The sequence below is a fragment of the Cryptomeria japonica genome, chromosome 3 (genome assembly GCF_030272615.1).
Source record: "Cryptomeria japonica chromosome 3, Sugi_1.0, whole genome shotgun sequence".
Lineage (NCBI taxonomy): Eukaryota > Viridiplantae > Streptophyta > Pinopsida > Cupressales > Cupressaceae > Cryptomeria > Cryptomeria japonica.
This window is the reverse complement of record NC_081407.1, coordinates 413331938-413345753: the sequence shown is the minus strand read 5'-3', so window position 1 is coordinate 413345753 and position 13816 is coordinate 413331938. Positions and strand designations below refer to the sequence as shown.

Genomic DNA, 13816 nt, shown 5'->3' with positions numbered 1-13816 from the left:
ATCCTTAAGCCAACCTAGAAATCCAACACTTGATATTCCCATCATTCTTGAAGATGAAGTTCTTCCCCTAATCGATAGAACTAATCTTCCTCCTAAGGAAGATTCCCAACCTATTCCTATGGATAACACTATACCTTCTCCCAAGAAGAACAATAATATTCCTCCTAAGGTTAGACCTTTACCTCCTCCTCATGATGGACCTAGTCTCCTTCCTAAACCAAACATTCCTCCTTTATATGGTGCAGTTCCACCTCCTTCCTCTTATAGAGAGAAGAGACCCGCCTCTCCTCTTGTCCACCCTAAAAGACCTCAACCTAAACATCCAACTACCAAAGATGAGAATATTCCTCCTTCAACAAATATACCTTAGTCTTCTCAGCCTTCCGCTAAGACTAGATGGAATTGTTGTGCGAGAGAACATCGACAAAAACGTCATGTTGGAGCTCGTGAAGTTATTTCTCAAACTATTCAATCTCCCAAAACACCAACAGTTGACATGATTCCATTTTCTCCTAAGCAAGATGTTGAACCTAAATCTCCAAATCATAAGCTGCAGAAAACATGTGATGGTTTTACTTCTATTCATGTTAGAGCTCCTCTTTTTATAAATCTTGATGAAGAAATAGGTGAAAATTGTATTCATGATGACAATATAACTCATAATGCTTCGGATAGTGAATATGAATATGTTGATGTTGACAATCATTTATTTGCAAAAATTTTAAAAGCCTTAATCCTAGTTCCTAGAAACGAACAAAGTGACTTGGCACATGAGCATAGTCCTTGTTTTGATCTTATGATAGCTCCATCTATTGTGCTAGATGTTGCTCCTCTGGCATGTTTCCCGCCTTCCCAAAATAATGATTAGCAAGATTTGGAGGTGGATGTCGTGCTAGACTAGTTGCATTAGTATCGTAGATACTCTACCTCTCTCCTTTCTTTCTCTTTTGTGACCATTCTTCTATGCGTATCCCTATTATTCTATTTTTTGTCCCTAGTGATGTCTATTTGAGGATGATGCAAAGAATTGAGATCTCTTTTGGTCTCTTTCATGTTGACTCAAAAGACACATGTGTTCCTTTTCTTCCAAGATAGTTTCCTTTCTTTGGGGAATGAGGACTATTCTATGCATATATATACATGATATACATGAGTTATCCTACAACATACTGAACCCAAGGAAAGCAAATCTGCCTCATGCTTTGTGTTTTGTGTTCATTATTCTTGGGTTTATTCCTCGATTGGGGGCTAAATCCTTGCGATAATGTGCTCCCTCTCTTTCTCTTTCTGAGGTGTATCCTACCTTATGGAAATTGCTCCCGATAAGGCATGTGCGATCGCTTTAATGTGGGGGCATACACTCCGCTCATAATTTCCTTCTTGATACTTAAAGTTACTTAGCGAGCTTTGGCTTTGCTTTGTAATTTTTGGTATCCTTTCTTTTCATGACTCATAGTGAGGGGAACTTTACTATTTGTAGTCATGGTTCTCCCTCTTGATCTTCCCTTTTACTTTGTTAATAAAAATCATAAGATCCTTAGTCCACTGGGGGCTTGGTGTATCTTGCCTCCTTGATGTGGTGAAAGTCTTTCAATATTGTCTCCTTGTACTTTACCGGTAGTATCGGTGTACACTTATACTCTCGTTAAAGTGGGTGCTAAATGTAGCGTCATAAAATTGTGACCCTTGTGATTTTTGACCACATTTGGGTCTTTGCATTAGCAGACAAATCCCTAAGCCTGATCGAAGACCCGAAACATGCTCATGTCATCAAAAACTTGCATTTTCCATCATTTTGCACTTCCTTTTGTTGCTACTTGTCCTAGCCCTATTTTGGGCCTCCTTTTGTCCCCCATTGCATTGGGCTTGTCAATTGTGAGGTAGGAAAAGTATTCCTATGTCAACCTAAGATGAGAAATTACCTAAACACCCCTAATTGACAATTATATAAGGAGCACTTCCCCTCCTATTTTCATAAGCGACAACAGGGTGAACAAGTGAGAGGTATACATTTTCGTTATCAAGCATTCAAGCATTGAGCATTTAAAGTCTCCTTTCAAGGCTAGGTGTCGCATTCAAGACAAGGATTCAACCATTGAAGAGGAGATTTCTACAAACTTTCAAGACATCCTATTTCACATATCCATTCAAGCAAATTCATCTACAAAGGTATCAACCTTTCAATTACATCCCCTCCTTGAGGTGGGTTTACTTCAGACATTTCCTTTCATTTACTTGCAATATTTTTTCAACCACTTGGTTAATTCCAAAATGAGGTTTGACCCAAAGGAAAACCCCCAATCCCAACAACATTTCCCTCTCTTTTATGTGTGTAGGTTGTAGGTGCGCAACTGTAATTGCAAGTTTAGGCTTCATTTTCAGAGACAGAAAAACCCTTTTTAGTGCGTGGATATTTCATAGGACCGTGTGCAACTTACACACGGTCCCTGAAACTTTTGCTTAGATTTGCAAGGAAGCTTTATCTCGACATTCTACTACTAATTTTAGGTGCAAAACTTCATCCCGTATCTCTATCTCAAGATATAATCGTTTCTTTGTCATTTTTGCACTTAGTCTCAATTTTCTTAATTCAACCAATCTATTGCAAAAGAGGGTTAATTTACTTTCCTAATACCTTCCTAATTTACTGCAATTCACTTAGTATTCAATCTCTTACCATTGGGGATTGGATCTAGTGAATTCAACCTCTCTTTTGAATGTAATGTGTGAAAAATTGAAGGGAATCCTTTGTGAAACTTTCATCCCTCTTTTGAGGGGAGTAAAGCTTCCCACTTGATCTCCCCTAATCATTTTTTCATATTACACCATTAATACATGTGCATAAGATAATTAACATGCATACGTAAGTAAGATATTAATGAGTTCAACATACATGTAGAAAACTAAGAATTAACATGAAAATTTGATGATTATTGCAAACCCATAGTTAGTGTGCATATGATTAGGATAAATTCATCAAACTTAAGTTATCATCATCAAACCATCCACCTTAAGCATTAAGCATTCATAAAGGAAAAAGAAAACTCATTGAAGAAACACATAAGAAATGAGTCATGCACATGATAGACACATGTTAGTAGGCTAGTGGGTTAGTAGTTTTCCTTACTTTTTCTTAGTTACATTTTACATGGCAACTTCCTGTCGCATTTACAATAGTAGACTGCATAGTTCCTTTACATAACTTACATAGCTTATTCATGACATGACATAGGTCATTTCATAATTACATCATAAGTACAATCATACATTAATACGAGGATAGAATAGTCCATAGGACTTTACAAAGCAATATGTAAATCTTTGTCTCCGGATGGAGCATCTCCATTTCCATCGGACTCACCTCCATCTGCAAACTAGAAGATGGACATATGACCCAAGTTTTATATCTACCCAACCAAATGAAGCTTACACTTCTTGGTGCTCATGATGAGCTCTCGTCCCTCATCATGGAGATTCATAGCAAACCATAAACAATTGGTGGGAATGGAACCTCTACATTCATGTAGTATCTAGCAACCAAACTATTTACTTAAACTACATGTGTTATGGCAGGGAGAAATTAATTAAGTTATTTGGCCAGATTTTAACCCTTTTGGGGTAGGTGAAAACACCCTTCCATGTTTTAAACCCATAAACAAGCACATCTTTCCTAATACATTCATCATAGACAGTAAGGTAAAATTTACCCTTCTTGGTTAAACTCGATTATTATTAATGTTCCAAAATTCATTTTTATTTCCTACCCAATTATAAAATTCATTTAAATTCTAGAATTAAAATAAGTGAATTATTAGATAGACACAATTCAATTTCAATATCGAATTCCACCCTAAGTAATGATTACCTGTATACTGTAATTTCCACGGAAAAAGTCAACATTAAAAATAGCTCTGTGGCCAACCAAAACCAAATTGATATTTAACCAAAGAAGTAAGTTTACAGAAATAAACAACAGAGATAAGTAAAGTAAACAATGAATACAATAAATGATGGGGGGTGTGATTTTACCATGGGTATTGACTATGCACGCCCAACAAAACTTTGCCAGCAAATAAAATATGACCCTAGGCAATTTATATGTGATCTAAACTCAATAAAAATATGACAGTAACATATACCTTATGCCACATAGGAGTCGATTTGGCTCTGCCTGCCCAAATTGACTCAGTATAGATTCTCTGTCATCAAAGCTTGAATTTGTTAGCTGGTAAATAATTAGCACAATAAAAAGGCAACAAATTAACTAAATTATATATTAATTTTTTCAAATTATATATTAATTTGTTCTTAATTTCAAATTATATATTAATTTTTTTAATTTCAAATTTAATATTTTAATATTCTAAAATCATACATTCCAATTATATTAATATTATAATTTATTTATTCTTCAACTTTTTATTTATTTATCAACTATAACTTTTTAAATTGATTTTAATATTTAATTTAATTATTATTATTAATTTGGGTGTGTGTATGTACAATTTTACATTCCGCGAGTTACTGTCACCCAGCTAGGAGTCCCCTCCTCAATCATATGTCCGCCTTTGATGGTCGACCCTGCATCCACCTCATACTCAACGAAAACATTAGATCATCATGATATAGAATGATTCATAACATAATTAACATTACACTACATAAATCACATTAATCACTTAAAAATAATATCGCTGATGGCATTAAATAACATAATGTCAAGCACATTTATTAGCATCATAACATCAAATGTCATCAATAATATCAATGTCTAGAAAAATAAATAAATATAAAACTTATTTAACTAAAACTGGTTCATGACAAGCTGCCAATAACATAGGGGTGCAAACAAATTTCATGAATAATTAAGTTACTCTTTCCATGCCAACCCGACTAGAAATTGATCTAGAAGATGTAATTCATTGCTTCACAAATGCATTGAATTGGGTGAACAAAAGTGTTGCTTATTCTCAAGAGGAAGAACCCATAACTGATGAAGAGATTGTGCCATGCACACAAGCTAATGGTCAGCAAGTGACAAGACAAAATAAAAAATTCTTGAGACTTCTAGTGCAACAAGTGAATCAAATATCGCGCAGAGGACGAACATGGGTTCTTCATCTTAGTAGGCAATCACAAATATTGACATTCAATGAGTACATTGAAATGCTCAATGAGTAATAGGCACACAAGAAGACAATTGAGGAAATGGCAGAACGTAAAAAGCAACAGATGATGGAGAGGAAGGCAGAACGTGATGTTGACGTTGCAACCAGGGAAGCAACGAGGGTGGAGAAACTAGCAAGAAAAGTGCAAGAAGATGAAGAAAAAAATATTGGAAAACAACAAAAGGCAATTGCAGCAAAGAAGGCCAAGGTTGAAAAGGCACGAAAGGCAACTAAAAAGGTTGCAAAGGAAGCAGAGAAAAAAAAAATGGCCTATGCAACAGAGGATCCTCTCCCCACCTAACACCCAATTTCCATTCAGATGCTTAATATCTTCACCCCAGCCTTACAAGAAATCAGTGGGATGCATTCTAAGATTGGCCCTAGAAATTTGGAAACAAACCAAACATTGCTTGGTCATATTACAAGTTACATAAGTTCTCCTTTTAGCCAACAAACTACACCTACAAGTGAATATGACACTCCACCTCTTGTTCCTAGGCATTTCCAGAATTGATTCTGTCTATATTGGTTCCTACACATCTTTTTTGTATTTTAATCGATGGCGTAACATATGTTAAGATGCAACTCTGATATGATTATAAAATGTCACAATGTTGTTTCTATGTTTTGAACCTGACATATGTATCGTCAAATATTGATTTTGTTCAATATATAACTCTGACATGATTATAAAATGTCATAATGCCACTTTTGTTATATTTGGAACTTGAATCGTGTATGTTTTCAAACTATTTATGTAGTGATTAATATATTTATTCATTGTTGTTTTCCTACTATTGTTTTATATATGTTTGAATCGTGTATCTATATTCATATTGTGTATAATAAACATTATGAAATATTTCTATGTATGTATGTATGTGTACATATATACATACAATATGTATGTATGTATGTATAAATATACATACATACATAGATGCATGCATACATACATATTGTGTGTATATATAGTACATTATATGTTTCAACAATGACTATGTATATTTGAAAAACATAAATGAATAAGAAATTTCAAGACATACATGCATACACATATATTTACTCATTTCTTGATCATATACAATTCAACAATTAGTATTTATGTATGCATTACATTACATACATACATACCATATGTATGTATGTATGCATTGCATTACATTACATACATACATACATACACACATACAGCTCTCATAATGTATGTATGTACATAAATGCATACAGTACATACTACTGTATGTGTGTACATACTATTGTGTGTATGTACATACTACTGTATGTGTATACATACAGATACATTTCAACAATGAGTGTATGTTTAAAAAAACATAAATGAATAAAATGTGTTACTAATTTTGCAGGCATGTATGTATGTATGTATACATACATAGTATTGTATTTATGTATGTATCTTACATACATATACATTTCAACAATGAGTATGCATAGAAGAGAAGTAAACATAGAAATACAAATAACAACAAACAATGTCTACTAGGTCATTGCCAAAGTAAAGTCATCAAGACTTTACCTATGGTCAAGGCATGTTGTCTTCTATAATTCCGCCCCATTACTCCAAACATGCCTCCAAAACTAGTCACATACATAGACAAAAAATCATGCATACATCTTAAAACAAAATACATAGCTAAAAAACAGATGGTGCAACAAGAGGAAAAATCTCCATAAAATATAATGTGTTAACAAACACAATTACTTTGACATCTCGATCAGCCACATACTTGGTTCATCTCTCAATGCTCCTGCATGCCTGCAAAAATTTGTAATAATCGGGGGTAGTAACATTCTCACTTCAAATCATCCTACAATATTGCATGCATAAGGAGAAGCTCGTATAGATGAACAACCATGCACAACAATAATAGTTAACATACAACAACTATAAAGTGGCTCTTTAAGAAAATATTATTAACATACAACAACAATAACAGATAACTTTCAATTTTGCATTTCATACATGCATACGTATATGTATATGGTTGTATTCCTAAGTGTCGAATGTTGCAAAGAATTTTCAGTGAAAACAAGGAAAATTCATAATGACAATGACCATTCAAATTCTCCTGTTATAAAATCATTTGAATGTAGAGAATGAATGCATTCAATTGTGGTAGTTGAGTTTCAAATTTGAATATACGTGGGAAACAATCACTCACTTCATTTGCAAGTTATGTCTGATTTCTACGATTTTATCATGAATACAATTTTATATTTTATTTTAAACTATTTTTTTTTTGTTTATTGGGGATCTTGACACCAGGAAATGCCCACAAGGTTCACAATGTGTTCATTTAAAATTGTCACTTGAAACATGACTCTTACGGCCCCAATACCCCATTCACTAGACACCCAAAAACAATTAAAAAATATCCAATTGCAAAATCAAGTAACACCTAATTATAAGTGTTTATGCGCATGGGCTCTCTCTCTCTCTCTCTCTCTCTCTCTCTCTCTCTCTCTCTCTCTCTCTCTCTCTCTCTCTCTCTCTATATATATATATATATATATGTATAGTGATATGTATAAATGTATATATACATATCACTTAATTCGTTGATTATAAACTAGTGATACATAATAAAAGCAGGTGATATAGAATAAACTCTGATATGGTTAAAAAATAACTGTTGTTTATACATTTGGACCACGATAATATATAAAGAATGGTGGAAATAGTATATATATATATATATATATATATGTATGTATAGTGATATGTATAAATGTATATATACATATCACTTAACTCGCTGATTATAAACCAGTGATACATAATAAAAGCAGGTGATATAGAATAAACTCTGATATGGTTAAAAAACAACTGTTGTTTATACATTTGGACCACGATAATATATAAAGAATGGTGGAAATAGTATAGATAATATTCAAATAATTCTGAAAATGGTATAATTTGTATGACTGCATGATAAAAAAAATCCAAATAGTGATATACATTTAAGGAATGCTAAAAATAGTATAAATTTTATGATTGCATGATTGAAAACAGTGTACCAACTTGAAACCTTTGATGCCATACAAATAATTATTTGACCGTATAGTGAAACCCTGTGCATATGTATGTATGGACACACACATACACACACACACACACACACATCACTGAAACATAAAAATTAAAAAAAAAATCCAATTGCAAAATGAAATAACACCTAATTATAAGTGTCTATGCGCATGGGCCCACTAAACATGTTAACATTAAAGTTAGGAGTGTGGGGCGACTTGATATATCAAGTCCCCTTTAATTCCCACCCTCAGCCATGTACAAGTATACGTTGTCATGCACAAGCAGGTGCCATTGAACCTTAAAAACATGTGTATACAAATGGTATACAATCATTATTTCACAATATAATCAAAACCTCAAGGGCATATACTAATTGAGCCCTAAAAACATCTCTTTTCTCCAGTTTTGGGTATCATATATACAGGTGTTTACAAGTTAATGGTGTATATGATGTATGCACATGTATACATGTGTATACAGGTCTATACATATTATACTGGTATATATATAGATAATTATTTCATAGTAAAATCAAACCTATGGGGGCATATAGAGATCATTTCACAATTATTCCATAGTACAATTAAACCCTCGATGTCATTGAACAAATATTTGACATTATTCTCAAACTGAAATCATTGAACATACAAACATGTCGGAAGAATAGAGTGGCGGATGCTACCTAGAGGCATATAGTAAAATCAAACCCATGAGGACAGACAATATTTATTTCACAGAGTTATACATGTGTATACAGATGTATACAAAGGTATACATGTATATACATATGTATACATGTGTATACAGATATTATTATGAAATCAAAAGAATATGGAAATGAAAGATATTTTTTCAATGAAACACTCCATGGTATATAGATTTTTTTTTGACAGTATAATGAAGCCCACAATGACATACAATAATTTTTTCACAATAGAATCAAAGCGACGAGGGCATATAGTAATTAGTTGACACTAAAATCGAACCCATGAGGGCATAGAGTAATTATTGAACAGTAAAAAAACACACAAAGGCATACAGTAATTATTTGACTAAAAAATCGAAACCATGAGGGTATATAGTAATTATTTCCCACTAAAATTGAACCATGAGGGCATACAGTAACTATTTAACAATAAAATCGAACCTAGGAGGCATATAACAATTATTTCATAGTAAAATCAAAGCGAAGAGAGCATTCAATAATTATTTGATAGTAAAATCGAACCCATGAGGGTATAGAGTAATTATTTCACAGTAAAATCGAACCCACGAGGGCATACAATAATTTTTTCACAGTAAAATCGAACCCACGAGGGCATACACTAATTATTTCACAGTAAAATTGAACACACGAGGGCATACAATAATTATTTCATAGTAAAATCAAACACACGAGGGAGCAAAATCGAACCCATGAGAGCATACACTAATTATTTCACAGTAAAATCGAACGCACAAGGGCATACAATAATTTTTTCACAATAAAATCGAATCCATGAGGGCATGGAATAATTTTTTCACAGTAAAATCAAACCCATGAGGGCATATAGTAATTATTTCACAATAAAATCAAAGCGACACGACATACAGTAATTATTTCAAAGTAAAATCAAACCCATGGGAGAATACAGTAATTATTTCACATTATTCTCAAACTGAGATCATTACGACGCCATAGAAAAAAACTGTCACATTATTCTCAAACTGAAATCATTGAACATACAAACATGCAAGATGAATAGAGTGGCAGATGCTACCTGGAGGCCTGATTTCGGATGCTACCTGGAGTCCTGCTCGTGGACGGAGAAGGGCAAAGAGGAGGTTGCGAATGAGCGTGAAAACTGGAGCTGCAAGATGTTTTTAGGGTTCAATGACTCTCGCTTATGAATGACCACATACACATGTATGCGAGTGAGGGCAGGAATTAAATGGGACTAGATATATCGTCACCCCGCACTCCTAACTTTAATGTTAACATGTCTAGCGAGCCCATGCACATACACTTAGAATTAGGTGTTATTTCATTTTGCAATTGGATATTTTTTAATTTTTTGGGGATGCCTAGTGAACCACTATTGGGATCACAAGGGTCATGTTTCGGGCGACATGACCATTTTTTGACCTTTTGACGCATAATCAAATCCACAGAATGCGTCATGGATACCCACAAGCCAAAACAATAGCTTTAAGCAGTTAAGTCGCATACGGAGAGAACAAAAAAAAACTAGCTATGTCCAATAGTGGTACACTCGCTTCCCCTAATATGAATGAAATTAACAAGTTGTTTCTTGATACCCTTTTAAAAATTGAAAAAAATATTAAAAATTAGAACCTTTCTACATCATCTGATCACATTTTATATTTCAAACTTTTTTTCAAAAAGAAAAAAAATAAATCATTTGAAAATTATCAATCCATAAATATTAGAATGGAATTGAAGAACTAATTCCGACTTGTTGAAGGCTCTCCCATGGTTTTGATAGTTAAAATTTTCTCTATGTTGTTTTCCCATAACACATATCATTTAAGTTGAAGTGAATGAGAAAAAAACATATACTATATTATCATTGAACATTTCCTTTGACGGATTGAAGTTAATATGGCTGTATTTCATGCCACAACTGATTTCTTGAAGCGATGCTGGAAACTAAGGATATGTCCTCAAGTATAGTAGTGCACTCGTGTAAACATCACATTCCAGTTTTTACAACATCTTATAAGTTCCATATCCAAAAATGATCCGCAAGATAAAATAGGAATTGCTAATATTCTTCTAGCATGACTATCCATTTTTCTTTTAGAGAATCATCTGTACCTTATACTTACGTCAGAACTTGTGCTGCTAAATTTTTGAGATTTTCAAAAACAAACTGCTAAATTTTGAGAAACTCGAGAACAAGTACTCCTAAATTTTGAAAAATTCAAGAACAAAGTGCTAAATTTTGAGAAATTCGATATCAAACTGCTAAATTTTGAAAAATTCAAGAAAAGTACAGCTAAATATTGAGAATTTAATAACAAGTACTGCTAAATTTTGAGATATTAAAGAACAAACTACTAAATTATGAGATATTCAACACAGAACTCAGAATTAACGTAGCAAGTCTACTGCTTTCTGAAATCCCTTTTCTCTTGTCAAAATTAGTTGTGAATTTGAACCTTCACGGACACGTTTTCTGAAAGGAGACTATTTTACAAATTCACAGATGAACTTACGAAGTTGATTCTCACAACTTAAATAATACGGCTTAGGGTTTTGGCGTCTCATCCACATTTTTTGCAAGAGACTTCGATGCAAACAATAGAGTTTCTTTTCACGCAATTGTCCCCAAGCATGCGTTGGCTTGCCTTTTCAGTAGCTTTGCCCTATCAGAAGAAATCGACAACATGAAAGGTTTGAAGTTGATCTACATACAGCTTCTTTTGAGCTACATTACAACAGCCAAATGCCTCGTTAGAATTTGAGATATCACTAAATTAAATTTAACTAATTCAAAATACAATCTCAGCCTTCAAAAACAGAAACAAAGACACAATCAATCTCAAGGAAAAAGTGAAAATTATTCTAATTTATGATTTGATTTGGAGGTGTGGGGTGCGCCAGGCTTGTGCTGTAGTGCAATACAGAAGCAACGCTTGAAGACTCTGGCAGCAAGCTACCGTTTGAGAGGAAAAACTGAAAATTATTCTAATTTATGATTTGATTTGGAGGTGTGGGGTGCGCCAGGCTTGTGCTGTAGTGCAATACAGAAGCAACGCTCGAAGACGACTCTGGCAGCAAGCTACCGTTTGAGAGTTTCCCCTGAAGAAACTAATTTAATATCGTGTGGCTCACTGAACCACGTACCAGATATTAAACTGATAAGAACAGATACTTCACTTGATCTTAGCCAAAAGGCCGAGAAAGGTATGCTTTTAGTTGTTTCTTCCCTCGTTATTTATAGTAGCCTTTTTTCTCCATCCACTTTCCCTGCTACATGTGAGATAAATATATCTCGAAAGACGACTGTTTAATTAAGCCGATAGGTTTTTAGTATGGGATTTTGTTTGCCGGGAAAGTGTCAGCCATCAGCCATCAGGAAAAAAAAACTCGCTTGTCGGAAAGTTGCAACTTGCCTTAATGGCATACGGTGGAGGTAGAGGATAGTTAATGTGCTTTAATAGCATAACGTTGGCGTTTGGTACTTTCAATGTTTGAGATAATAGCAAATTTAAAATACGAAATGCAAGTTGTATGGGTTCAGATTTGGGAATCGTATTTTGCAAGTGATTGTTTTTTGAGCTATTGTTGCTAGAAGATTATGTGGTAGCGAAAATTTGGGCTAGGGTTTTCTTTGCAAGGAGAAGATCGTGAAGAGAAACAATCGTTTCGTCGTCAAGCAGAACGACAACAGCTCTGCCAAGGTTTAGCTCAGCAGCGAGCATAACAATATCTACAATTTGAACTCATTGAAGTTTTCAAGTATTTTTATTTAAAGATTTTATCGGCGTCCTTACATTTCCATGGCATTTGTATTGTGAGAGATCTATTGGGCACACACCTTCAAGTAATTATGTATCAGCCTGGAAATACTTTGTCTCTTTAATTATCCTCGGGTTACCCAAGATAATGAGAAGTTAGCGTGTTGTTTTTCTTTTGTTAGGGTTTGTTTTAGGTTTGGGTTTTGGGGTCACAATAATATAGTGCTTTAGATTTCCTCTTACAATAACTTGCTAAGGCTTTCATGTAGCCGCATCGAAAGTGTTTTATTTTTTGAATTTATCTACATTCTGATCTTGGGTCCATTTGTACTTAAGAGTGGGGTTACCCTGTGGTCGATGGTGTGTGAAGCAATAAAAGTAAAACCCTAGCTACCTCTGGTTGCTTTCTCCTTTCTGTGTTGGCATCCTCATGGCCCCTCATACATCAGCAATGTATTCCATTACAGTCAAGATGAAACCATATTGTCTCTCCTAAATCAAATTGTTTCATATGGTGAAAGACTCCCAAGAAATGGTAAAAGAAGCACACCTGCACATTGTTCAGAGATGGTAAGAGATCCCTACGGTAGAAATTCCCTGGAGTAATATTGTCAATCTGCCTATAAATCTCTTTGAACTATCTCTGGTTGGAAATTCTTTACAAACAACCAACAAATGTTGTTTTTAAAATTATTTTTGTATTAATATTTCTTTAATGGTAGATTTAAGTAAAGTTTATAAACCATATTCAATAAGGCCTCAATCATAATTAAATATGGTCTATAAAATTTACTTGCATCTATTGTTGAGGAAATATTAATACAAAAATATGGTAAATTAAATTTTGTACAATTTAATTGTTTCATATGTAAAGAAAAGAATATGAAAGTAAAACATTTGCAATAAATGGGCTCTTAATGGCCCATCTTGTGGGTCAAACTGGTTTTCTACAAAAGTATCAAAACTCTCCAATGTACTTCCTTGGTTAGATTCAAAATTTGTGTTTTGAGACTTGTCCGCATTCCATGTCAGTCGGTCCATAATCCAAACACATTATGAAAATAATAGCTTGAATATGGGCTAGGGATATAACCTCTTTCACTACCCTATTTATAGACCTCATAGTAAGAGA

The 13816-nt window shown here is 33.8% G+C and overlaps 1 non-coding gene across 1 annotated transcript; it reads right to left on the bottom strand.

Annotated features, from left to right (window-relative positions):
• Nucleotides 1-11936: 11936 nt before the first annotated feature.
• Nucleotides 11937-12134, bottom strand: LOC131069529 (U2 spliceosomal RNA). Its single transcript, XR_009112140.2, has one exon. It is a non-coding gene; the product is annotated as a U2 spliceosomal RNA (small nuclear RNA).
• Nucleotides 12135-13816: the final 1682 nt, after the last annotated feature.